Here is a 26,756-nt window from a genome sequence, read left to right on the forward strand (position 1 = left end):
GAGCTAGCTGTGCTCAAGCTAGTGCACTAAAAATAGCAGTGTGGCCATGGTGGCACAGGTGACAGCTTTGATTAGCTACCTGAGTGCAATCCTGCCCGACCCCATGGTGGTAGTACCCAGGTTCCTAGCCCAAAGCTGCAGCCCATGCCTCTAAGCCATATTGCTGTTTTCTGAATGCTAGCTCTCCCAGCTGCTGTGTAGACATACCTTGAGTGTATCATGTGCACTCCCGGGTACAGGCCTGCATCAGATACCCTTCTTAGGTGGTGGGATCCTACAATCCAGCCACGAAGATCCCAGAACCAGTGCCACAGCCCTCCTGAGCCCCCAGTTGCTTAGACACATTCCCCACAGAGTCCACCCAGCTGTGGGAACTCGGGTATCTTAGTTACACCCTTCAGGGACAATGTGGCAATAAAGCAAGGCAGCATAGGCTTATCACAGGAATATCTTGTCTCACACACTTTACTCTTAAAAAGCCCAAGAGAATTACAGATTCATGGAAAATAACAACCTTCTAAACACAAATTCCCTCAGTCTGACCTCTCCACCCAGTGAGTCATGGTCTGAGACCTTAGGCCACGCAGCCCTTCTGGCCTTCTCAGCCTGGCCATCTTGGTCTCTTTGACTTAGAGAAGTAGTTCTTTTAAAACTGACTGTCTCCTCAGTGAGCTGGGGGTGGGAGCAGGTCCAGGCTCCAGGGCTCCCTACCAGTTGGCTTCTCTGTAGGAAAGCATTGAAAGTCAATGAACCTGCTCACAGAAAACCCATTATTTTGGTAGGAAACAGTCATTCATTATAGATCCCCCTTGATCGTTCTGTCACAGCTGCTCAGACAGTTTGTCTACTAGGTGTCAAGCCTCTGCTACAAAATCTACACTGAAGGTTCTTCTTCAAGTGCTTGTACATGTGCATGCTGCATGCCCAGTCATCAGAAAAAATTCCCTCAGTGGTATCCATCAGGGCAGCTTGAGTCCTCTCTGCTGTCAGCCGCTACTGCTGATATAAAAGGTCCAGCTGCCCCAGATTCCACTCAGTTCCTTCTTACCATCTATGATGGCCGTTGGACTTGCTTGGCTTGCTTTAGCAAGTGCTCTTAGAATACTTTATGTAAATTTAATGTAAATAGTTTTCTAGTTGATCAGTACTTAGTTTGTAGTGTAGCCTTAAACTGTATAAGGCTCCTGGGACATAAAGTCTTGTGCACATACCAGATTATATCTCAGGGTTCTTCAGAGTTGGCTGGCCTCCATTTATTCACCAATTTGTCACCATCTGAACTCTCTGCTGAATGTGCTTTCTAGCATACTGAGATCTCTAGATTGGTGGACAGATTTGGTCAATCTATGTGCAGGCATTCCTTTGGACTGCTCTCAACCTTTGCTAACATTGGTGATGGATGTGGCTGCCTGGGAGTGGAGCTCATTTGGGTTCCCCTTACAAGCTCAGGGTTTATGGTCCTCGTGGGCTACTCATGTCTCTACATATCAATGTCAGGGAGGTAAGGGCTGTCTGCCTAGCCTCTCAGGCTTTCCTTTTTCAGACAGGGAGGAACCCTCTGTTTTCCACTTTGTCAAGAGGCAGTTCACCTATAGAACTTTTGCATTGTCAATTCAATCAATCTCAAAGCCTCTTACATTCCATGATTGTAGAATGAGCTTACAGACCACCTAAGCAGATCGTTTGAGTCACTACAAATGGTCTCTCTGCTTGGATGTACCCAGGTGTATTTTCCAGCAGTGTACACAACCAAGGCCAAAAGGAAATGCCATCAGTTTTGTTTCCTACAAGGTTTCAGTCCTGGTTCCATCATGAACACTTGCTTGCTGTCTTGGCTGACCAAGCTGTGCTACACTTTTCCTTAATTCCACTTCTACACCAAATGTTGCAGAAGTTCAAACAAGACCATGCCCAAGTTATAGTAATAGTCCCCAGGAGGTCCTGGCAGCACTGGTTCTCCACTCTCCTCGATCTGTTGGTAGAGGCTCCAATTTCACTTCCTTTGGACCCAGACATAATTTTGCAGGACCTCTGTCAGGTGCTCCACCAGAACCTGAGTTCATTTAACAGCCTGGAGGATCTATGGCTAAATCAAAAAGATGAGTCATGTTTGGAGCAAGTTTGCAATGTCTTGTTAAATAGTAGAAAACCCTTCACCAAGACTATTTACATTTTGAAGTGGAAGCATTTTTCCATCTGGTCTTGGCGATTTGGGGTTTCACCAATTCAGTCCTCTATCCATCATATCCTGGACTATTTATTACACCTAAAACATTCATGGTTGGTGATTAGTTCTGTCAATATTGACCTAGCAGCAATATTAACTTTCCATCCTTAATTGGACAGCCATTCTAAATTTGCTAATGATATGACAAGCAGATTATTGAAAGGCCTGGAAAGGTTGTACCCTCAGAGAAGGGAATCTATTCCTCCATGAGGCTTAAATTTAGTTTGAGCCATTAGCAATGTGCTCTTTGCCAAACCTATCATTGAGGGTGGGTTTTTTTTAGTATGCATCACTTTGCAAGGAGTATGGCTGAGCTACGTGCTCTGATGTCTGAACCTCCTTATAAAATTTTCTTTAAGGACAAAGTATATTTCCTCATCCAAGATTTCTCTCTAAAGTGGTATCTAACTTTCCTATTAACAAGTCAATTTACTTACTTATGTTTTACCCCAAACCACACATCAATAGAGACGAGCAACCCCTGCACACCCTAGATGTTAGAAGGGCTTTGATGTTTTACACAGATAGTACTAAACAGTTCCAGTTTTCAACCCAACTATTTGTGGCCATCACAGACAGGATGCAGGGTCTCCCAGTCTCTTCACAGACAGTTCAATTGTGGACAGCATCCTGTATTCATGTATGTAGTGATCTGGCTGGCATTTCCCTGACAAGCAAAGTAACTGCTCATTCCACAAGATCTCAAGCAGTCTTGGTGGCATTTCTTGCACAAGTCCTCATCCAGGATACTTGTAGAGCAGCAACCTGGTCTTCAGTCCACACCTTCGCATCCCATTATGCCAACACTCAGCATTCAAGAGACAATGCTAAATTTTGTCCTCCAGTCTATCTTACATAGATTCAACCCCCTTCTCCTCCTTTATGGCTTATGAGTCACCAAGAGTGGAATCAAGTATCAGAGGGGTAGCCGTGTTAGTCTGGATCTGTAAAAGCAGCAAAGAATCCTGTGGCACCTTATAGACTAACAGACGTTTTGGAGAATGAGCTTTCGTGGGTGAATACCCACTTTGTCGGATGCATGTAGTGGAAATTTCCAGGGGCAGGTATATATATGTAAGCAAGAAGCAGGCTAGAGATAACGAGGTTAGTTCAATCAGGGAGGATGAGGCCCTCTTGTAGCAGTTGAGGTGTGAAAACCAAGGGAAGAGAAACTGCTCTTGTAGTTGGCTAGCCATTCACAGTCTTTGTTTAATCCTGAGCTGATGATGTCAAATTTGCAGATGAACTGAAGCTCAGCAGTTTCTCTTTGAAGTCTGGTCCTGAAGTACCTTTAGATCTGCTATTGTGTGTCCGTGGAGATTGAAGTGTTCTCCTACAGGTTTTTGTATATTACCATTCCTAATATCTGATTTGTGTCCGTTTATCCTTTTCCATAGGGACTGTCCAGTTTGGCCGATGTAAGAGTGGAATGCTCATATGCAATCACTTGAAGAATAAAAAATGGTTACTAAACTTCTATAATTGTTCTTTAAGATGTGTTGCACACTTCCATACCATGATTCATCCTCCTGCCCTTCTGCATTGAAGTTGTCTGACAAGAAGGAACTGAGGGTGCTGTGGGCAGCTGGACCCTTTATATTGGGACATAGTGGCACATGACAGCAGAGGGAACTCAGGTTGCCCTGGCTGGTTTTTCTGAGGGAAAATTTTCTAACGACTGTGTGTGGAGCATATGCACACGAGGAGTGGAATGGATATGTGCAACACATCTTGAAGAACGGTTATGGAAGATTAGTACAATTTTTTAGTATTATAAATGGCAGGGCATTCATGGCATTCATAATTTGACACACATCTCCAACTGTCACAGCTCCGATACATAATCTGTAATTACATATGTTCTAAATGTGTATTTGTATGTTATATACATGGAAGAGATACAGGAAACCAGTGTGTTTGTGTCCATCTGACAAGATATTCTTTGTGAAGGATTCTTAACTATAGCATTTGATTCACCTTTTGTCTGGCAAAGCTTGAATTTGCAGGTTTGTAGGATATGTTGCAAAGTTGGAGCCTTCTCCAGCAGGGTGCTGGATTGTTGGGCACTTTTGTTAACATGTTGATAGAATATGTCCTCAGGTTTTTTTGTCCTTTGAGTTATGATATTTTGTACAGTAATATTGGGTGCCACAATCAGTGTATCTATCTTTTTTATTTTAAGTTTTGTATAAAATCCATCCCCAGTTCATATAAAGTAAAAAAGTGCTCTCTCAAAAACAGCCTTCTAGATGGTTACGGAACAAGATTATGAAAGTCATCTGGTTTGGCAGTTTGTTCCAAATTCAGATATTGGTCCAGATTCCTGGAGGTTCAATGCACGTTTTGGAAATCATCCAAGAATTTCAGGCTAGGGCTTAAACAAGCCAAGCTTTGCTTGATTTTGAATCTTCTTTTATTTGAGACATCTCCTTCACTTTTTTTTATCTTCTGTGTTAGGCAGGCCAGTGGCCTGTTAACATTCTCATTGCTGATGTCTTGGTGGGGCAACAGTTCCAAGAGAACATTAAAATTGACATAATAGATCAGACCAGTGGTTTGTTAGTTTAGTTTCCTTCCTCACTGTGACCAGGACCAGATGGAAGAGATACCCATAATTACAGAATAAGCTGTCCATAGTGGAAGTTTGTTTGTCTAATCCTTATTTTTGACTCTTACTAAACTCTTGCTCCCATCGACATCTTGTGAAATTGAGTTCCACAGGTTAATTAAGTGTTGGGTAAAGATATTTCCTTTTAAATAGTTTTTCTTTCAATTTTATCAAGTGCTTCCTTGTCCTTGCGATATGAGAGGAAGAAATAGGCATTCCTGATTTTTCTTCTCTTTCCTAGTCATAATTTTTTACAGTTTTGCCATGTCTCCTTTCTAAAATAAATGGTCCCAGTCTTTTCTTCATATGGAAGTATCTCCAGGCCTTTAATCGTTTTCATCACTGTTTCTCAACCTTTTCTATTTCTTTTTTTTTTTTTTTGAGATAAGTGAGCAGTAAGGCTTCTTCTTTCCTCTTCATTCTAAAGCGATCTGTCAGACATCATCGGGAACAGGTGACCTATCTGCCCACATTCTTGAGTGGTTGTATCAGAAAAGTTTCTACTAGTTCTATTACTGCTGGGCAGCTTTCCCTTATTTTGGGACCTGAAATGCCCCAGAGCTAAAGAAGAAATGTGTAAGCTTGAAAGCTTGTCTCTTTCACCAACAAAAGATGGTCCAATAAGAGAGTCTCACCCACCTTGTCTCGCCCAGTGTTTACTGGGTCAGTTGACTATCCCCATGTATTTAATATTGAAGTTCATTCTATTGGGTGTGATATATGTAATATGTATTAACAGATTTGCATTTGGATACCCTTGTTTAGCTTTTATTTTGTTAATTATGTTAAATTGTGTTTTAATTTGTGTCATTATATTATATATACAGTATTATACAGCTCTTCAAGAATCTTGGAAAGGGGGTGCTTTATATATAAAATTATTGCCCCAGGTTTTCAAACCTAGGTACCTTCATCGAGGTTTAGACATATAAATAAAAAATGGCCTGATTTGTCAGAAGTGCTTAACACCTGCTGTTATTACTGACTTTAGTAGGATTTATGGTTGCTCCTCTGAAAATCAGACCACTTCCATCTAAATGTTTAAATATGGATTTAGGAACTTCTGTGTACGCATCCAACTTTGAACATTTTTGCTATTATTAACATTGTAGTTTTGCTTATAACTTGGGTAAAATTATAAAAAATATCATTTTCTTTATAATGTCAGAAATGCATTTTCATTTAAAACTATCGCTGCTTATGCTGAAATAATCTTATCAAGGGAACGTTTTTCCTTCAGATGATATCCATTCTGAATACATTCAAGGATTAAAAGTTTGAGTCTGTGATAAAGCATTGACACCGTACGAGGTAAAATAATGTAGCCAAAGAGATGATCACATATCTGTTTTATTGAAGAGAGGTACAGTTCATTATCTTAAGAACTGATTTGTATAAGAAAACAAAAACATTCTGCGACAACATGTATTTTTCCACAGTTTAGTGGTTTTTCCACAGTTTCCATACTTTCCCTTGTTTTGATTTCTTTTAATTTAATCTTAACTCTGGATTTCCAGAATTTGTAATGCTAGGTTTTGGGATAATTACAATATCCCTGTAATGTATTTTTACTTTAAATTATTCATGTGTACTTGTAACTGTAATTCTGTCTTAATGTAATTTTGTCTGGGTATATAAAGAGAGGTTGAAAAGATTGGAATCTGTGTAATTTAGATAACAGATTAAAAAGGGGGGATATGACAGAAGCATGCAGAGTTGTGAGTAGTACAGAGGATAAATATGTGTGCTGTATTTACCTTCTTTCTCATACTACAAGAACAAGAAGACATTCAAATGCACTGACGGCATTAATTTTGATAAAAGAAAACACTTTTTAAACAAACTACATAATCAAACTATGGAACTGACAGTCACAAGATATAGTTGAAATGAAGATCTTAGTAAGATTCTTCCCTGTTTTTCATATAAGAAGCCTTAAAGATATCGGTTCTACCTGCACTATTATCTGTAATGGGAGTCTTGTAGGTTCCCTGTTTATACATACACCAGGTCGAAATCTGTGTGTGTGTGTGATTTTTTTTTTGGTGTTTTTTTTTTTTAAACAAGAGGATTTTCGCATGCTGGTAAGGCAGAAAGTTTTAGAAACTCACATTAATCTGCCAGAAGATCCAAAATAATAATGAGTAAGATTGAGTAATAGTTTTCAGTGACTCAAACTACTAATGATTTGGTTCAGAATGCTATTCTATGTCTTGTGTAAAATTAGTACAACTATGCATCTTTCTATGAGAATGTCATGGAAATAATTGTGTCTGTCCTTACTGAGGGTCCCGCCAGGAGGAGCAAATGCAGAAGGAACCAAACCAGGGCCAACAAACTTTCACAGAACTACAGTTTTGAATCTCTCTTCCCCTCCCTCCCAGTCTCTTCATCTGTATTTCACTCCACATTTGCCCCTTTCCCCTTGCATTCAATGTCCCCTCTCTCTTCATTTTTCTTTCCATTCAGTTTATCTCTAAGTAAACCCACCATAATAATAATAATTGTGGAATTGCCATGATGTTTGCTGCCATCATATTGTTCACTCTGTGTATTATATCTAAGGTTAAGATTTTGCCACCATTATTTTTAGTATAATTTGGAGCCAGGAACTGCCTATTACTCTGTGTTCGTGCTTGGTACTGTACAATGGGGACCCATTCTTGGTTGGTCCTTAGACCTTACCATAATAAACATGATTAATAATAACAATAGACTAAAAAACATAGCCAATATGTGCTATAGCAAATTCCACTTTGCATTAGTCATTAATTTCATGCAGTTGAAAAATTCACAAATAATTTAATTGTGAAGTGCATTAATAATAATAACCCATGCCAAAAATTTAGGAATTTGAGAAGTCATTTATTTCTCAACTACACACATATCAACTGTGCTGTCCTGCTCACATTCAAGTTGCATACATCATTCTTGCTTTGACCTCCTTAAACTAGAAATGGAATAGTAGAGAGAAAGTTAGGAGCAGCATAACTCTGCTTGTAAGCTTCTGGCATAATTTTGGAGGAAAAATGGAATTTTGGGAGTCTGATGTTGTCAATGTATGGTTTAACAATGTATTAAGTTTATGTATTTTTTCCTCAGCGTGTGAATGTACGTGCCAAAATGTGGCTGCTGTTACATATTTGAGTAAGGATCCATGTAGTTCCTGTTGTGACTATGTGGTCAGTGCTCTAGGGGTAAAGGGGGATGTTTTCCTATAATCACATTTGATTTCCACATGCATCTATCCATTTTTCATTTTAAATAAAATGAACAATGCGAACTTTGATTTAATATGTAAAAAAAAATCCATGACAAACTTTCTGAATGCCTGTATAAATCTGCATAATGGCTTTGAATTTTTTCATTGGATACTAGTGAAATATGGTACTGATTTTAAGCTTCTTTTGCTGAACTGCAAGCTCTCAGGAGGGGAAGAACAGTCTGCATCTCCAGCCTTGTTATCTGCTTATCAGTGATTGGGCTGTAGTGTGATATAATCCCATACTAATGAACGGCTCTGGGATTTTGATTTTCAGTAGTAATGCCCCATAATTGTAAAATCTACATCTGGCTGAAATGAAAAACTGAACCATTTTTTGAAAATAATTAAAAATATTAAAAACATCCAATTTACAATTATAAACATATATCTTAGTAATATTTCTGGAGGAGTAGCTATAAAGCATATTTATTAAGGTATTTAGTATTATGATGTATAAATAAGCAGTAAAACATGCCACAGTATGCATTTGTCATGTGAAAGTTATGCACATTCACTTACTAGTGTGTTTTCTATTGATAAGATGGCTGTTTATATTTTTAAAAAATAAATGGCTACTTTCACCAAAAAATGTATCAGTTGCAGAAATCTGTAGTAGGTGTGGGTATATACACATGTACATGTACACATACATTATATATAAAATGGAAATTATATATAATTTCCTCCATAGGTCATTAGCTGGGTTTGAATACACAATCTTCATTTCCATTGTTCAGACCTCTTTCACTTCAGCTGTAAAAGTAAAGTTGGGCAGGAGATGGTTTTCCCATCCCATGAGACTTTTTGAGATTTTTGAAAGTTTTCCCATCCCATATTGGGATTAAAAAATCACAGAGATATTATCAGCAGTCTGTGGAAAAACTGGGACTAGAGCTCGTGGTGTCCTGGCTTGAGCTCAGTACATTTTCCCATAAACTACAAAGCATTGTGTGGGAGTCTCTATCCCTCTTCCTCTGAAATCACATGACTGCAGGAGCTTATCACATATTTGCAAGCGCTTCTGCAGAAGGGGCCAAAATCACGTTATTTGCATAAATTCAGTAGAGGTGACAACACTAAAAGCTTTCAAAACTGATATTGATGGTCTTCACAGATAATCAGAGTAGCAAGTATTTCTTGTTGCTAGTTTTTTTTGTCTTTTTCTACAATATGTCATTAGTGCAAACCCTTGCAATATTCTATATAATTAAACAAATTAAGGTTGTTTTTCTAATTCTCATTACTCTGATGACCCACACTAATTTCAAAGACATATCCTCTTTTCACAGAAGTGCTTTACTGATTGGCTGGTGTCAAAAGTTTTGTCCAGTCTTCCTTGACTGATGTTGTCATATCGCAGAGGTCAACAAGGTGGGTGGGGAAAATATTGCTCAGTTTTCCACTAGAAAGATGGAATTTAGTAATATATAATAATAATATGTAGCTTTTATATAATGGAAATACTAAGACAGGCTTAAAGATAGCAGAACTTTCAAGCATTATTCGAATGTTTGAAACATTTGGGTTAATTTTCAAAGAATTGCATGGGGTTTTAGCCACATAACTTCTATCAAACTTTAATGGATATAAAACCCCATCCACAGCTTTGAAAATATATCCCATAGTGTTTTCTCTGTGGCTCTGTGTTCTGAAATGTAATGCATGAAGTGGAAAGCTAGTAAAAAAAATTAATTTTTGTGCATTGTATATAATCCTTATGACTGCTCAAAAGAAAAATTAGCATACACCAAGATACATTGTACTCTAGCCATCTGTTCTACATAAAAATCACATATTTTACATTATTTGGATATTAAAAATAATCACATCTTTAGTTCTCAAGATTTGTTATACTTCTCTAAAATAGACTTATGTTACCATCATTTTTGTAGTGGCTGGCAATAAGCCACAGATGAAGGGCAGCAAATTCAAAGGATATTTTCTGTAACCTTTTTGATCATTGATGAAACATTGTTAGAAAATAGTTTAGAATTTTTTTTTCATTCAAATATTCCAGTATATGTGAGACTCTGACAGATACTATCAGTTTTTAAATTCTATTTATATTAAATATCTAGTTAAACTCAGCTAGATTTGGAGCAGGTTTAGTCATTTCTTTGTTAAGGTTGAAATTAGATCCCCATTTGACCAATGAGCCTGATTTTGAAAGCTCCTTCTCTTTCCCCCCTCAAGAAACCAACCTTTTTGAAATTTTGCATCCCATATCCTAACGCAGGGTAGAGTTTTCTGAGAATTTGAGTAGAAATCAGGTAGTGTTTTAAACTTATGGTGTTTTGAAAAAATAGCTGTAGTTTACTGTTTTTATTATCTTGTAATTAGTTTGGTTGATTTTGCTGAGTAAAAGTTCCTTTTGGTATTTTGGGGCAGTTAGTTCAGGGCACAAGTTAAGAAGATATAAGCAGTTTTTAATTACATAAACAGAATGTAGTATAATTCTTGTTCCCTCATTACTACCTCATCTAAACATATGCCATCTACCACATATTAACATTACCTTCTTATAAAAAGATTACAAAGTCCCATTCTGGGTTCAAGGGTTCCATTTCCTATAATCATGATGTCATTTTGATCTCTGTTGCTTTCTCTCATATGTAAGCAAATTTGATAAGGATGAACATAAGAATGGCCATACTGGGTCAGATCAAAGGTTCATCCAGCCCAGTATCCTGTCTGCCAACAGTGGCCAATGCCAGGTGCCCCAGAGGGAGTGAACCTAACAGATAATGATCAAGTGATCTCTTTCCTGCCATCCATCACCACCTTCTGACAAACAGAGGCTAGGGACACCATTCCTTACCCATGCTGGCTAATAGCCATTAATGGACTTAACCTCCATGAATTTATCTAGTTCTCTTTTAAACTCTGTTATAGTCCTAGCCTTCACAACCTCCTCAGGCAAGGAGTTCCACAAGTTGACTGTGCGCTGTGTGAAGAACTTCCTTTTATTTGTTTTAAACCTGCTGCCCATTAATTTCATTTGGTGGCCCCTAGTTCTTATATTATGGGAACAAGTAAATAACTTTTTCCTTATTCACTTTATCCACACCACTCATGATTTTATATGCCTCTATCATATCCCCCCTTAGTCTCCTCTTTTCCAAGCTGAAAAGTCCTAGTCTCTTTAATCTCTCCTCATATGGGACCCATTCCAAACCCCTAATCATTTTAGTTGCCCTTCTCTGAACCTTTTCTAATGCCAGTATATCTTTTGTGAGATGAGGAGACCACATCTGTATGCAGTATTCAAGATGTGGGCATACCATGGATTTATATAAGGGCAATAAGATATTCTCTGTCTTATTCTCTATCCCTTTTTTGATGGTTCCTAACATCCTGTTTGTTTTTTTGACTGCCGCTACACACTGTGTGGATGTCTTCAGAGAACTATCCACACTTACTCCAAGATCTCTTTCCTGATTAGTTGTAGCTAAATTAGCCCCCATCATATTTTATGTATAGTTGAGGTTATTTTTTCCAATGTGCATTACTTTACATTTATCCACATTAAGTGCATTATTAAGTTTTAGTGGATAGTCTGTATTTATCTTAAACAAAAATAGCTCTACCAGTAGTTGCGTATACTCTTGTGTTTCCTTTCATTACTCACATTTATATATTTTATATGTATATATAATACCTACATATTTAATTCATACACTATTGTTTGTTTCACATTATGTTTAAACTTTAGTTTATACTCCTAATTTAGGTTTACATAGGGATACTTGAGTGTCTTGGCACAAAAATTGTAACTATATTTTGGTGTGCTATCTCCTCTGCAGACCTTGATATCTGGGTATCAGGTAGTCATCATTAAATTGTTTTTGGTGTTTTCATAGGAGATATATGAATCTGTGTGAGAAATCTCCATTTTTAGGAAGTGCTCATCAGGTTCTAAACTCTTGACATTTGTCAATTTTCTAAGTGTTATTGGATTTTGTTTTTATAACTGTTTCACAATTTGGAAATTTGATATTGTTGCCAATATTGTTAGTTATGGAGGTGAGGGTGTGGATTGTATGTGTATGTTATGCCTAAACATTGTGTCTTCCTTTAAAATTATTTAGGAAAGAGAATGGCTGTAAAAACCTGAGTTCAGGATTGTCTGAAGCTGACATATACTGGAGGAGGGAGCGAACAGGGGTAGTGACTAAGGAATAACCTTTTTACCTCTTCCAGTTTCATCAGTGTCCATGGCACCTTGTGCATGTTATCTTCCATTTCTGATTCTTGCAGTTTGCACACCTTTCAGAAGAAAAATTTCTCATCTTGTTATTGCTCTGAAAGGGTCTTTCAAAATCTGTTGCAATGAAAACTGAGAACTACAGTATTTTTTTTTCTTCTCTTTAGGATAAAATCTTCAAGGTGTTTCAAATAATGCATGTGCATAGAGAGAAAACTTACATACTGATGGAGATTTGTTGGATCCAGTTAAAGACATCTAGGCCCAGCCTGCTTCATCCTTTTAGTTGTTAGCAGGCCTTGTACTCTTTCTCTTTTTTCTCTCTCATCTATTATTTGAAGCCTTTGTAGGGTTGATATAATAAGAATGGTCAACAGCTTTGAAGATGTATAGTGACTACCCTTAAACTTAGTTTGTTTAAATAGGACCCGAGGTAGAAAAGGTGATCTAATGGGTAGTGTACTGGACTGGGAATCAGGAGAACTAAGTATAATTCCCAGCTTTACCATTACCATTCTGTATCCTTGAGCAAGTCATTTAATCTATATGCTGTGCTTTAGTTCCCATCTGTAAAACTTTGATAATGCCTCCCTACCTCAGAGAATGTGGTGATGATAAAACCTATTAATTATTGTGGAGGTGCTCAGATATTCCAACAGTGAGGGCCATCATCTTTCTATCTGTCTAGACAGGCAGGTGACATTACCTCAACATTTGCAACATTCCCTTATTCTAAGGTATCCAACTACCAAAAGCAAAAGTGGAAATTTTTGAGACTGACAGACCACTTTATTTTGCTCCCCTTGACAAGGAGTCAAGACATCTAGACGCATAAGAGGAAATCTTCTTCAGCCTTATGGAGGATGAACAACAATAATTAATATTTTATTTATATTCACCCTTCAAAAGGATACTTCCAATGTTTTTCAGTCTGTGCATCATGCCCATTACTTACACTAACACAAAAGTAGCTAATTTATGGCAAGTTTTCTGGGACAGTGACAATAAGGAACAAACTTTTTATCAGAGGAAATGTAAATAGTAACTTTTGTATTGAAGCTCCAAGGGAAATATAAAGGGACAGTCGCTTGTCTGCCTCTATTGTTTGTTTTATCCTTTCACTGAGCATTTTCTTGACCTGTATACTGCAGTATATGTCAGATTATTATAGTTGAGGTTAAAGTTGTAACTGTCTTTTAAATACATTTTCTGTATCAGATAATAAATTGGATATTTGGCATATTTCCACTTCTTTGTACACCAGGAAATATTTGGAATTTTATATCTCTGGATGGTTATTTTTGAGTTTGGTCTCTTTTTTATAATTCCTGTGCCTGCCTTTGATTTTACATGGTTCTTTATCAGTTCCAGAGTCATAATGACAATGTAGTATAATGAAAAATAAATGAATAAATAATGTGTCATTAATGGCTGAAACAATCTGAAATTGAAGATGTTTTGTTTCTGTTGGGGTTTAGGCTCCATTTAAAAAAACCCCAACCTAATTCTAACAATATAATTATATTGAAAAGAAAGTCACAAAATGCTCATTTTTAAGACCATGAGTTATTATTAATCTATCATAAAATTTGTTTTATCTATAATAATAATGTGTTGGTAAAACTGCACTCAGTGGTCAGGAGTGGTCAATTATCTCTGTTTCTGGGATAAAACCAGCCTAAAACTATAGTATAAAACCCAGCTGATTGGTAGTTAATTCAGTACGGTACTTTAAATAAACCATGAAATCAGACCTGCTTTCTGATGTTAGTCAAACTCTATCATCTTCTGAAATATTTTTAATTACCATGAAAACATAGACATTCAAAGCAATCTTCATATAATAGAAGTCTACCACTGGTCATGTATTTTCATAATCTGAAGAGAGAGGTTATATTTTTTAATTATTGGGGTAGCTAGTAGTGACTGCTATATTTAGGTTGTCTAGCACTTTTCATTATAAACGATCTTGTGACCTTTTTTGAGCAGTGTTAACTTCTCCATTGTTTCAAGTGTGCCTTTGAAATGCAGCAGGGAGAAAGCCTAGGGGCAGAGAAGTGCCTTTTCTTTGTCCCATGAAATTGTATTGGGTTTAGCCAATTTTAAAATGATTGAAAATTACCATTTACCTTCTATCATTTGCATTGTCCACAAAATGGTTTCAGCCTGCCAACATAATAACTGAACTTTAACATTCTAATCTAAATCCAGGTCCATATCGCTGTCAAACCACCATCAGCAGCAATACACGGTGAATGGGGAACCCTAGGAGCAGAGAGCATCTCGGGCAGAGAAGGGGATTCAGGCTCAGCTTCCCTCAACACCCTACCTAACACATGACCCTAGCGGCTTGCCTTCCCATCTGGGGACATCATTTAGGGCAGTAACTTACCTCATCTCTTGAGAGAGGGAAGAGAGGCCATGCTCTGAGTTGAGCACATTACCCTAATGTCAAGTGGTACCATCTCAGGCAGGAGCATCCCCTACTTCCTTGTGAGAATGAAAGAGCTGAGCCAGGCTTCCACGAACCATCTCCTGAACCCAGCACATATGGCTCAGTCTTCCATCTCCTCTCTGGGATAATAACCTTCTGCTTCTGCCAGCTAATATAATTAATCCTTTAGCTCAAGTGATAGAAATCTGTGCTGCAATGCTTGAGCTTAATGGTTCAAACATGATAAATGGTGCACAATGAGAAGCAGGTTTCAGTTGCTCATTATAGAATTTATTTTTATCTTTTTCCTTAAAAAATAAACAAAACCTAACCCCTAGGATATTTCACTGACAAAAAACATTATTAAGTTTGCAAAGTTGAGCACTCAAAACTTAGGAAATGACAGAATTAAGTTTTCCTGTGCAGTCTTTAATTACACGAGCACCTTATTTTTTTTCCATGGGACCTCAGCTGCACTCAGTACACAGGATGGGAAGTATTCAGCGAATAGGCTGCTCTATAGTATTCCTGCCTCACTTGCTCTAAACATTTGGAAAGTGTATAGAGAATGAGACAGGAAAAGAAAGAATATTCTGTTGATTAAGGTAATTAATGCCTGCATAATCGTTACACACAGGAGCCAGATTAAGGGTGAACAGGCAACCTAATTTGTCGCATTTCCTGACTTCTGGGTGCTTGACTTTGCAACTCAAACAATATTCTGTTAACATGTTGTGTAGGTTGTTTTTGTATTTAATTTCATAAATGACTTTGGAGGGGAGGCATCATGATGTAGTAGATAGCCTGGGTGCTGCATGGAGAGCTGGAGATCTGGTTTCCATTCCCAGGTCTGCCACTGAGTTGCTGTATGGCTTTTGACAAGTCATTTCACCTCTGTGCCTCTGCTCCCTCTCACCTTTCTATTGTCTGTGTAGACTGTAAGCTTCTCTGGGAAGGGTCTGTCTCTAATGATGTATTTTATACAGTGTCTAGTACAATGCAGCTCCAATCTTAGTTTGGGCCTCTAGGCACTACTCCAGTGAAAACTCTTTTAAAATTCTCACTTACATGCAGTTCTAATTACTGTGGTGAAGAACTACAAAGTATGGGACTGATCCTGTCAATACATATGTGCACAGTGTTGCAAACCCCAAAGCTTAAAAAATCATGAATCCACCCCCGCCATAATGAGATTGGGAAAAGGAACAAAAAGGTGGGGGGTTTGGGTCTTTCAATTTTTGAACTCCCCCTGACATTCTCTATGTCTGTGTGATATAGCTGTCACAAGCTCTTGTAAACTTATATTGAGTAAGATAGTTTTGGACATCTATTTTAGGGGCTCTCAGTAGAGAACTCAACTGAGATTGGGTCATCATTTTGCTAGCACTGTTCAAAAACATAGTAAGGGATAAATCCCTGCCATGAATATCTTACAATCTAGTGCAAAGTTTTTGATGTGGGAGCTGGAACTGGGACTCGCCAAATTCATTTTATTTGGGGGCTATCAAACATCCATTAGATGGTAACAACTTTTCCCACCTCCAGACATGGGCAGGATTCAAACTGGTGACCTATAATTTGGGAAAATAATATAGTAAAATCTCATTTTGAGGGCAAGTTAGTGATGTAAAGGTAAGGAAGGTGTCATTTCATTAGTAAAAACCTACAGAATCATAATTTCAGAGGTGGCACCCCCTACACCATGGCACCATCCCAAATCCAAGTCCTCTGGTTGGTATAAATTTTGATAATACAGTCTTTGTCAGAAAAGGGATAAGTTGGATATCATTTGAAAGCCCTTTCTCCTATGAACACAGTGATACCAAACATAACAGACCTAGAACAATTATGTAGCTGTATATTCAAAAAATGTTTAAAAATCAATGTTTTTAATTATATTTTAACGCAGGAATGCATTGCTTGCATGAAAAAGAGATTGATTTTTGGTAATTGAAGGGAAGTTAGCCTTGACAAATAGGAATTAAAACATTTGTTCATCTAAGTCATCATCAGTGACGTCTCCATTTAGGGCACCACTGCTAGACACGTCACAGTGATTCTCGTCTGTGACACACTTGCACATATCAGTACAATGCAGGCTGCTGGGCAAACATTTGCAGGGTGGTGAGCATCTGGTCTTTCCATATAAGCAATTGATTAGCGGATGGATGATTCGGAAGTGCATTTCGTATCAGTCCATCCTGCATGACCCATCCATGCCTGATAGAGGAGGATCGTTTTGAATGTGCTCGCTCATCCCAGTCATTCCATTGCTTGATAATCCTCTTCTTGATAGCAGCTATACATGCACCTCTGGACGGTGGCAAGTTTTCTTAGTGAAATGAGCGATCATTGGGGCTAGCAGGTATGACTGGCAGGATGTATACACGGGTCATTTGTTGTCTGCTGCTGATGTTGGAATGTATTTTTTCCCAAAATGATGTATGATATGTCCTAGATTTCCAGATCATTTGAGAGTATGTCTTCTCCCTCTTCAGCTGAAGCCATACTCAATTATTTTTCACTTCTGGAGTGCATCCCACTTTTCCACAATAATGAAGTGAGGTCAAGGTTAGTGAATGCAGAAAGCTCTTCTTTAGTCAATTAAACCAATACTTTATTGAAAACTGAATTTTTGGCTTCAGAATTTTTGGACTTGTTAGAAAAGTATGTGTCATGAAGTCAGGAAGCACTTTCAAGGAACAGTTCTTTGCTGGTCCAGACAGCACCTGAGGCTGAGACTAGTCCCCATTAATATAGTCCTGATAGCAGACCATAACGGTAGCATGAAGAGTACCTGTGCTATCTGGTGTATCTTCAAGGAAGTCTAAGTTATTGGCAATACAAAAATATAGACCTTCCCTTGATGAGGTCTGGGGAATGTACAGCCGTTCATTCAGTTCCATGAGAACATTGCTTGCTATTGCAGTCTCCAGGAAGAGTACTTTGTACTCAGTGGAGGAGGCAATGCTGTGCATAAGCTGCACAAGGAATTTGCTACAGGTTTTAGAATTAATTGTTAAACCAACAGCCATTTTTAGTGGTAAATTGTGCATATGCCTCACAGTTGTCATGCATGTGTTGAAAACCTGCCTTTCACTCAAGCACTCGTACATGAGGCTTTGTAATAAAATGGCAGCCTTGTGCTCCACTTGCTTACTGTCATGCTTGCTGGTACTGAAGTAACCATGATCAAAGATGCACCATTTAAAAAAAAAAGAAAAACAGGTCACTCTGTATTATTTTGTCAGATTTGGCATCAACTATGGATCCCTGAAACTCCCACATACTGCAGGACACAATACTTTTCCGTAAACATTTAGCATCTGGAAACAGTCTTCATATTACTGTTGACATCAACGCTTTGGATAGCGCCACGTCTTTTGCAGCTTATAAGTATATGTGCTGTGATTCGTTTCTGTGGATAGGATTGCTAAAAACTACATCCACATCCCACAGCTCATCTTCAGTATATGCTTTCAGAGCTTTTCTGCTAAGGATTTGTTTCTCTTCAATCCATTTCTCTGTACTTAGCCTTTGCATCACCCATCACCACCACTTTTCCATCCATTTGAGCCCTCTGTGAGGCAGTTTTTGAACTTCAGGTGAGTTGCACAGTTTAGAGTGGTAACATCAGTATTTGTTTCTATTGCTTTTACCGTTTGACACAATATATGTTATTGGTGTAGTACTTGATGTGATACACAATATCATATGCATGGGCATCTTTTGGGTCAATGCACTCACCTTTATTTTCCATGCAACATTCTTACTAAGAATGACTGCTTCATACAGTTTCACACCTGTCTTATGTGTCAAAACTGTGCTTAATGGATATTTTCGGGCTTCTGGAAAACTGCAGAAGAAGCGGTATTCTTCTCAAGACACATGCCAAGGGATCTAGGATAAGGTGACTCTTGCCCATGACTGGCAGTTGTCTTCGCATCTTGAACTTTTTCCTGATGCTCGATGTACATCTTCTCCAAGCTCGCCAAATTCAGTTTATGCGTGCATTTCTTCTAGCCTGTAAGGTGCTACCAAGCATTTAAATAGGACTTCCACAGTGATATTCTTCAAAGATTCAGCTACTCCGTCTTTCATTGATTCCTAAAAATGATCAAGATGAGAGTAAAAATGAAAAGATTGTAATAAATTATTTTGGGATTATAATTATGTTATGTAACTATGTGCATACCATTTGCGGATGGATTCCAGTAATTTCTGGCATGATGCTGATGTCTTCATCAGTGCCTCAGTACAGCTCTTGGCATAGTAAATAAAGTTGATAATCAGTTCCACTGAAACAATTCTTTTTTTGCCGATGATGCCAAACCAACATGATGCATTCCTTTCTTTCATAGTAATCTGTAACATTAAAGAAATGAATCAGGTATCATGTTCTGAGACTGAACTGATCACGCAGTTCTGTCAACTGAGGGCCACAAATTAACATTGTGAGGGCTGCATGTTTGACAAGACTTTTTTAAAGTATAATTTAAAAAAGTTTAAGCATTCTCTTGAATATATAGCTACATAGTTGTTCTGGGTTTGTCATGTTTGGTACCATTATGTTTGTGGGAGAAGGGCTTTTGAATGATATTCAACTTGACCCGTTTCTGACAATATTATCCAAATTTCCACCAGCTGGAGGAGTTGGAGCAGGGAGCCACAGCGTGCAGGAAGCCTCATCTACTACGCTGCGAACAGTGACACTATTGAAATTATTATTCAGTCAGTTTTTACAAATCAGAAGACACCATTCCTATCTTTCTGTCATTAACTTGCCTACAGAATTACATATGCTCCAAGATTACTACAGGTGAAAGGCTCCATAGCTCCAAAGCAATGTTCTGAGACATCCAATCCCTGTTAATGTTATACTTTTATAATTATGTTTGCTTTCTGAAAAGATAATTTTATTAAATCAAGTTCTGTCCTTTTTGGACTGTACGTTGGCAGGGCTTCCTCTCCCTGGACACACTGCTAAAATCATCCACACATTGCTATTAGTCTGAAACACACTCTGCATCTCCCACACCCTATTCTTAAAAGGACAGCTCCTATTAAACAAATACAAATAATACAAATGCAACAGTAAAACAAATTATTAAACCAAGATGCACATTCACTTTAATAAATAAAATTTTTGCAATATAAAATTGTTCTAACAATTACTCTTGGGTCCACTAACTTTTGCTTACACACACACACACAATTTGTCATATTCACGTGGATCATCACCAGATTTTGAACCCACAACCTTCAGACCTGCTATACAGATCCCTTACACTACAGCTCTACGAGTAATGGGGAAGATATGTTGTTGTTCCCTTTGTGGACCAGCTCATACAGGGTGCTAAAACACTCTCATTGCCAGTGGGTTAAGCAAGTATTTGTGAGACAGCAGTGCAATGCTGGGCATCAATATTTCTGGTTTCCATTTGTGGCTATGGGAATGGATTGTGATCCAGTGGTTACAGACAGCATCACTAAATGTAACAATGCCTTGCTTGGGTCATCTGTGTGTACTGAATCCAGTACCTCTGAATGTAAAAGTGGCCTCTTCCACTTGAGATAAAGAGCCAGATCTCTTAGCACAGGAATACTCACAGTCAGAAACCTCTGTATGTGTAGCTACTAGAGAGTGATGCTGTCATAAACAGATAGCTAAGGGTTACTGTTCTTTTACCTGGAAAGGAGTAACCTGAAACACCTGACCAGAGGACCAATCAGGAAACAAGACTTTTTCAAATCTAGGGGAAGGGAAGTTTGTGTGTGAGTCCTTTGTTCTTGGTCTTCTGCCTGTACTCTCTCGGCTATGAGAGGATTTTTCTGCCTCCTGCTTTTCTAATCTTCTGTTTCCCAGTTGTAAGTACAAAAGATAAGATAGTGATTTATAGGGTTTTTATTTTGTATTTACATGTGTGTACTTGCTGGAGTGTTTTGAAGTGTGTTCTTTTTGAATAAGGCTGTTTATTCATATTTCTTTTAAGCAATTGACCCTGTATTTGTCACCTTAATACAGAGAGACCATTTTTATGTATTTTTCTTTCTTTTTACATAAAGCTTTCTTTTTAAGACCTGTTGGAGTTTTTCTTTAGTGGGGAACTCCAGGGAATTGAGTCTGTAGCTCACCAGGAAATTGGTGGGAGGAAGAAGTCAGGGGGATATCTGTGTGTGTTAGATTTACTAGCCTGACTTTGCATTCCCTCTGGGTGAGGGGGGAAGAGAGATTAGCTCTCGGTACTTCTGTTTTCCAGGACTGGAAATAGGAAGGGTGGAGTCCCTCTGTGTAGATTCACGGAGCTTGCTTCTGTATATCTCTCCAGGAACCCAGGGAGGGAACACCTGGGGGGGGGGAAGGGAAATGGTTTATTCCCCTTTGTTGTGAGACTCAAGGAATTTGGGTCTTGGGGTCCCCAGGGAAGGTTTTTGGGGGGACCAGAGTGCCCCAAAACACTAATTTTTTGGGTGGTGGCAGCTTTACCAGGTCCAAGCTGATAACTAAGCTTGGAGGTTTTCATGCTAACACCCATATTTTGGACGCTAAGGTCCAAATCTGGGAATATGTTATGACAGATGCAGAAAGACAGTGTTGCAAAGTCTATGAGTCTTGGCTCTGTTATAGCTCTATTCCTGGTGTGATAGACCCAGACCAGTTGGTAACAGCAGAGCAGTAGAAGGGAGATCTACTGGCCAAAGGAGAAGCAGTTTTCTGTTCCCTGAGTGACCAGAGCAAGGGCTGCTCCAGGCTAATGAGAACACCTGACTCCAATTAACCTGCTAAGAGTCGGGTGAGACTGTTAAGCACTTGACTCTAATTAAGGCCCCTTTGATGCTGTAAAAGGGCTCACTCCAGTCAGGCTAAAGGGACCCAGGGAGTCAGAGGAGAGGAAGTGCATGCACGGAACTGGGAGCAAGAGGCGTGCAAGAAGCTGAGAGTGAGTAGGCTTACTGCTGGAGGACTGAGAAGTACAAGCATTATCAGACATCAAGAAGAAGGTCCAGTGGTGAGGATAAAGAAGATGTTGGGAGGAGGCCATGGGGAAGTAGCCCAGGAAGTTGCAGCTGTAATGCAACTGTACCAGGAGGCACTCTAGACAGCTGCAGTCCACAGGGCCCTGGGCTGGAACCTGGAGTAGAGGGCGGGACCGGGTTCCCCCCAAACCTCCCAACTCCTGATCAGACACAGGAGGAATTGACCTGGTCTGTGGCTTCTGCCAGAGGGGAAGGTCTCTGGGCTGTTTCCCGACCCACAGGGTGAATCTGTGAGGCAAGCAAATCCTCCAATAAGTGCAGGACCCACCAAGGTAGAGGAGGAACTTTGTCACACTGGTTTCTATTCGGTTATCTGTAAAATGGTGAATGATAGTTACCCCCAACAAGATATGAAAGCCTGGCTCATAGTATGATTTGTGAAGGGCACAGAAATATTAAGAGCAGTCAGTGGAAGAGAAAGGAGTAGAACTCATGGGCTCTTGGCTTGCTGTTTAGTGCACCTAACACGAGACTACAGAACTTTGTGTTCTTTCTCTTTCTCTGCCCCCTCCCCTGCTCCCCAATATATGTGAAGGCTGGAGTGAGGGCCAAAGACACATTATTTGTGAGAATTAATACTGCATACACATATAATTATCCCAGACGGACTCTCAGTGACTTCAGTGTGGCTCCCTGAGGAAATACGTAAACCCTCATGCATAAGTGAAGTCCAATAACAAGAATAGAGTCAACATGAACTGCACTTTTGTAATGTTCATCTCAGCTTTTTTTAAAGTTGGTTTTAAAGTTAGCCATGTCCTTGCAGCTGGATTTTACTTCGTGATGTGACTGCAAAACAATTACAAAAATTAGAACAGCTTTTGGTGCATTTATTTTTCTTTTATGACAATGTTGTATGAAAGTCTGATCTCTATAATTAAATCTTATAAGTTTTTCCAATCATAGACTCTGAACCTGGAAGCAGTTACTCATGAGCATATATTTATTCCTGCATGGAGTCCCATTGGAGTCAATGAATTTTGCAAATCACCTTTTAATTTTGTTTCCCCTCTTGCTATGGGAAAAACTTACAGAAACAAAAAGGGGAGATTATTTCTGGACGGCAAGCAAGGGAGCTGAATATAATCAAAGTACAATCTAATATACAAAGTTAACACACTGGAAAACATAGAGAATGTGTTTTTTTCCCCTCAAATCTCTTTTAGTTATTGAAACATTAGGAGTTACTTGTAACAATGTCAGCTTAAAAAAATGTAAAGTGAAGTATGATTTTTTTTAAGTAGATAAAATGAGCCTTTAAATCTAATCTATTATATATGCCCTGTTTTGATTTTCCAGACGAGTTCTTTAAAATTCTCCATGTGCTCATTTAGATTTAAGTGATGCTTATTGACGGCTACTTTCTTCCTGTCACGAATAGATGATTGGCCTTGAAAACTAAAACGAGCATTGCACGTATTTTAGTCTTGACAGTTGTTTTTCTGAGAACTTCCCCTTTAGTGTTCCCAGGTGAGCTAGCTGAAGTCATTGGTATAAAAGATAGGAATTATTCATGATATTATCAATTTTAGAAAGAAATCGCTGAACAATTTGTGTATTAAATTGACCCTATGGAATTTTCTCTCTTACTGCAAAGGGGACAGGAAGAAAGAGAAATTAAGACAAGAAGAAACCTTTTCGGCATTCAAAACTATTAAAAAAGCATATATAATGGGCACTATTTTTATATAGTTTCAATAGCTATTAAATATGCTTAGATAAATACAATTTTTGTTGAAGTATCTCAGGTCCTTCCAGGTTAATTAGTTTATGAGGTTTCTGGTGGACTTCATGGAGTCTCTGGTTTTTGTCCCTTTCTGTGTTATAAAAAGTTCTACTTGGGGTAGTTTATTGGTTCTTTTCTTGGGTGAGCTGGAGATGGGATGTCTGCTGTGAATGTCATTCTGGTTAAGATGGAAAAGCTTTATCCAAGAGATTTATGTAATATTTCCTAATGGTCCTCAGACTTTGGTTTAATACATGTCACAGCCTGAGATTGGTTTTGTGATCTTCACTGTCCCAGAGAAATGCAGTTACCCCCTTATTAAAACACGCAAAAGGCTTACTGAAAAAAGTTCAGTCTTGGATCATTTGTACCCCCTTTTCTGCTCATCACCTTCTCTTTTTCCTATTTGCAAGAATAATTCCATCTCTATCCCATACCTACCAATAACATCAGCAGTTCCCTAAGAAGCCCTTGTAAGGATAACTGCTCTGGTTGTGTAGGTGGTGGTCTACAGACAGTTGTCCCTTATTCCCCACAAGCTAGCTATATGGGACTTCATGTACTTTTCTCCAGGCTCTGTGCAACTTCTTCAAGTGTGTACTCCAACCAACAGAACATTTATAGTTGCCGGAAAGTGCAACACTGTTATATTTATATCACTGACTGGGGAAAGGACTTCTTACTACAACCAGGACAAAAGCAGGAAAAGCTAGAGGGAAGCCAAATACAATTTAAAATTAAACAAAATCCATTTTAATTACATCAGTATGACTCTCTTATTCAGTAAGGCTGTAAACATTTTTATGACATTAGTTCACTGAGCATAAATACACTTCAAGTTCCCTGAACTTTGATTCATTTATTTCCAGACAATTTTTTTAAAACTTTTAAAGATCAGCAGAAAAATTGGTGTGGAATTAGGTTTTTTTCCCCCTTTGTAACATATAAGATGTCCTGCCATCTGTCCTGTTTCAGTACAATGCCTCTTGTTACAGTGTCCTCTAGTGTGGTACAACTTTTTATAAAAAGCTGCTATAATTTTTCATAGCTATATTAAGTCTTCTGTATGTTTACCCTTACTATAACAACATCTACTAATAATCACAAGGTGGTTCTTAATTAGGTGTAGCAACAAATGTGCAGTAGAGTTTATCTCTAAATTTTTGATGTGATAAAATGTTGATGGTAACACTTGAGTGCGTCATTACCTTTCCCATCAGATTCATCATCTTCTAATACAGCTGTGGTGCTGTTGTCGTCTTCTATTTCCTAAGCCACAATTTCCATGTCAGTTTGTGGCTAAACCCCAACTTCTTGACAATCCCTTTTTATCCAGTTCAACATTGAACTTGCATTTACTGCTTACTTATAACTGGCATTTTTTGCCAAAAAACTGACAAGACTGTTTTGGGCCTTATCAACAGCATCATGCTTGCTTTTGGACAACAAAGATGAAGCAGCTATTTCATTGTCCACTACTTGTGCATTCAATATATGGCCCTATTTTTTTCCATCTTTCTCTTAGTATTATAGTCTTGATGGTTTTCCCTACATGTCTAGTGTTGTTACATATACTTCTGCGTTGTTGAGACAATGGTTCAGAAGTAGATTTTGTCTCTTAAGACAATTTTTTTCCATCATACCACTTTCATAGAATCATAGACGATTAGGATTGGAAGAGACCTCAGAGGGTCATCTAGTCCAATCCCCTGCTCAAAGTAGGACCAACACCAACTAAATCATCTCAACTAGGGCTTTGTCAAGCCAGGCCTTAAAAATCTCTAAGGATGGAGATTTCACACCTCCCTAGGTAACCCATTCCAGTGCTTCACCACCTTCCTAGTGAAATAGTGTTCCCTAATATCCAACCTATACCTCTCCCACTGCAACTTGAGACCATTGCTCCTTGTTCTGTCATCTGCCACCACTAAGAACAGCTGAGTTCCATCCTCTTTGGAAACCCCCTCCAGGTATTTGAAGGCCTCTATCAAATCCCCCCTCACTCTTCTCTTCTGCAGACTAAACAAGCCCAGTTCCTTCAGCCTCTTCTCAGAAGTCATGTGCCCCAGCCCCCTAATCATTTTCGTTGCCCTCCACTGGATTTTCTCCAATTTCTCCACATCCTTTCTGTAATGTGGGGCTCAAAACTGGACGCAATACTGCAGCTGTGGCCTCACCAGTGCCGAACGGAGGAGAATAATCACTTCCCTCGATCTGCTGGCAATGTTCCTACTAATGCAGCCCAATATGCCGTTAGCCTTCTTGGCAACAAGAGTACATTGTTGACTCATATCCAGCTTCTCATCCACTGTAATCCCCAGGTCCTTTTCTGCGGAACTGCTGCTTAGGCAGTCAGTCTCCAGCCTGTAACTTCATTGTGTCTCATAGTCTCTGGTCATGTTCTCCAAGCCACTGCTTTAATTTGACATGCCAGCACTCTTTGCCATGTCATATCCTGAAATGCCAAATTGTAGAAGGAAAATATTCTCAATGGTAGGCGGTATAGGGTGACCAGATGTCCCACTTTTATAGGATCAGTCCCGATTTTGGGGTCTTTTTCTTATATAGGTTCCTATTACCCCCACCACCGTCCCGATTTTTCACATTTGTTATCTGGTCACCCTAAGGCGGTAGGAAAGGTGCAATCATTTTTGCCATATAAAATAGTCATAGAAGGATAAGTGGCTAAATTTTCAAAAGAGAAATGTAGTATTACTAAATGTGTCTTGACAAAAGTGTGCTTGACACATTTTCTTTTGACCTACCTTTCCCTATGGAAAATAATTTTATGCCATAAACCTTATCTTGCTTTTCCAGTGCTGACTGAAAATTCCTTTTGCGTTGCTAGAATGACTTTTAGGGCTTTTTGGTGCATGGCGGGTGTTTGATGGGCATATCCTGGGGTGTTCTATTTGTCTACAGCAGTGGGGTTCCTCTTTTCTGTCTCACATCCCACTGTAGATGTGTTCAAGTTGGCTTCTTTGGGGTATGATTAAAACATGCTATTTCCTCAGTAGATGTTGGATTTTTCTGATGAGCAGTTTGTTTTTCTTGCACTAACTTATTTTCCTAGTGGAGTTTCTAAGCATTATTAAAGAAGTTTAGCAGTCACTCGTCCATGGATGATATTTTGTGTGTGTGCACGATGCTTAATGCAGTAATCTGTTTTGCATTGGGGGAAATTTACAGGCCCATAACCCCTGCCTGACACAAACTGTTTCCCACAAAGATTCCTCATGCAACGTGTGAGGTTT

The 26,756-nt window shown here is 38.7% G+C and overlaps 1 protein-coding gene across 9 annotated transcripts in view; it reads left to right on the plus strand.

Moving 5' to 3' along the window:
* VPS13B (vacuolar protein sorting 13 homolog B) overlaps positions 1 to 26,756 on the plus strand; it is a 928,813-nt gene that overhangs the window by 431,865 nt on the left and 470,192 nt on the right. The gene's annotated exons all lie outside the window — the stretch shown is intronic.

Source organism: Gopherus evgoodei, chromosome 2 (assembly GCF_007399415.2).
Source record: "Gopherus evgoodei ecotype Sinaloan lineage chromosome 2, rGopEvg1_v1.p, whole genome shotgun sequence".
Taxonomy (NCBI): domain Eukaryota; kingdom Metazoa; phylum Chordata; order Testudines; family Testudinidae; genus Gopherus; species Gopherus evgoodei.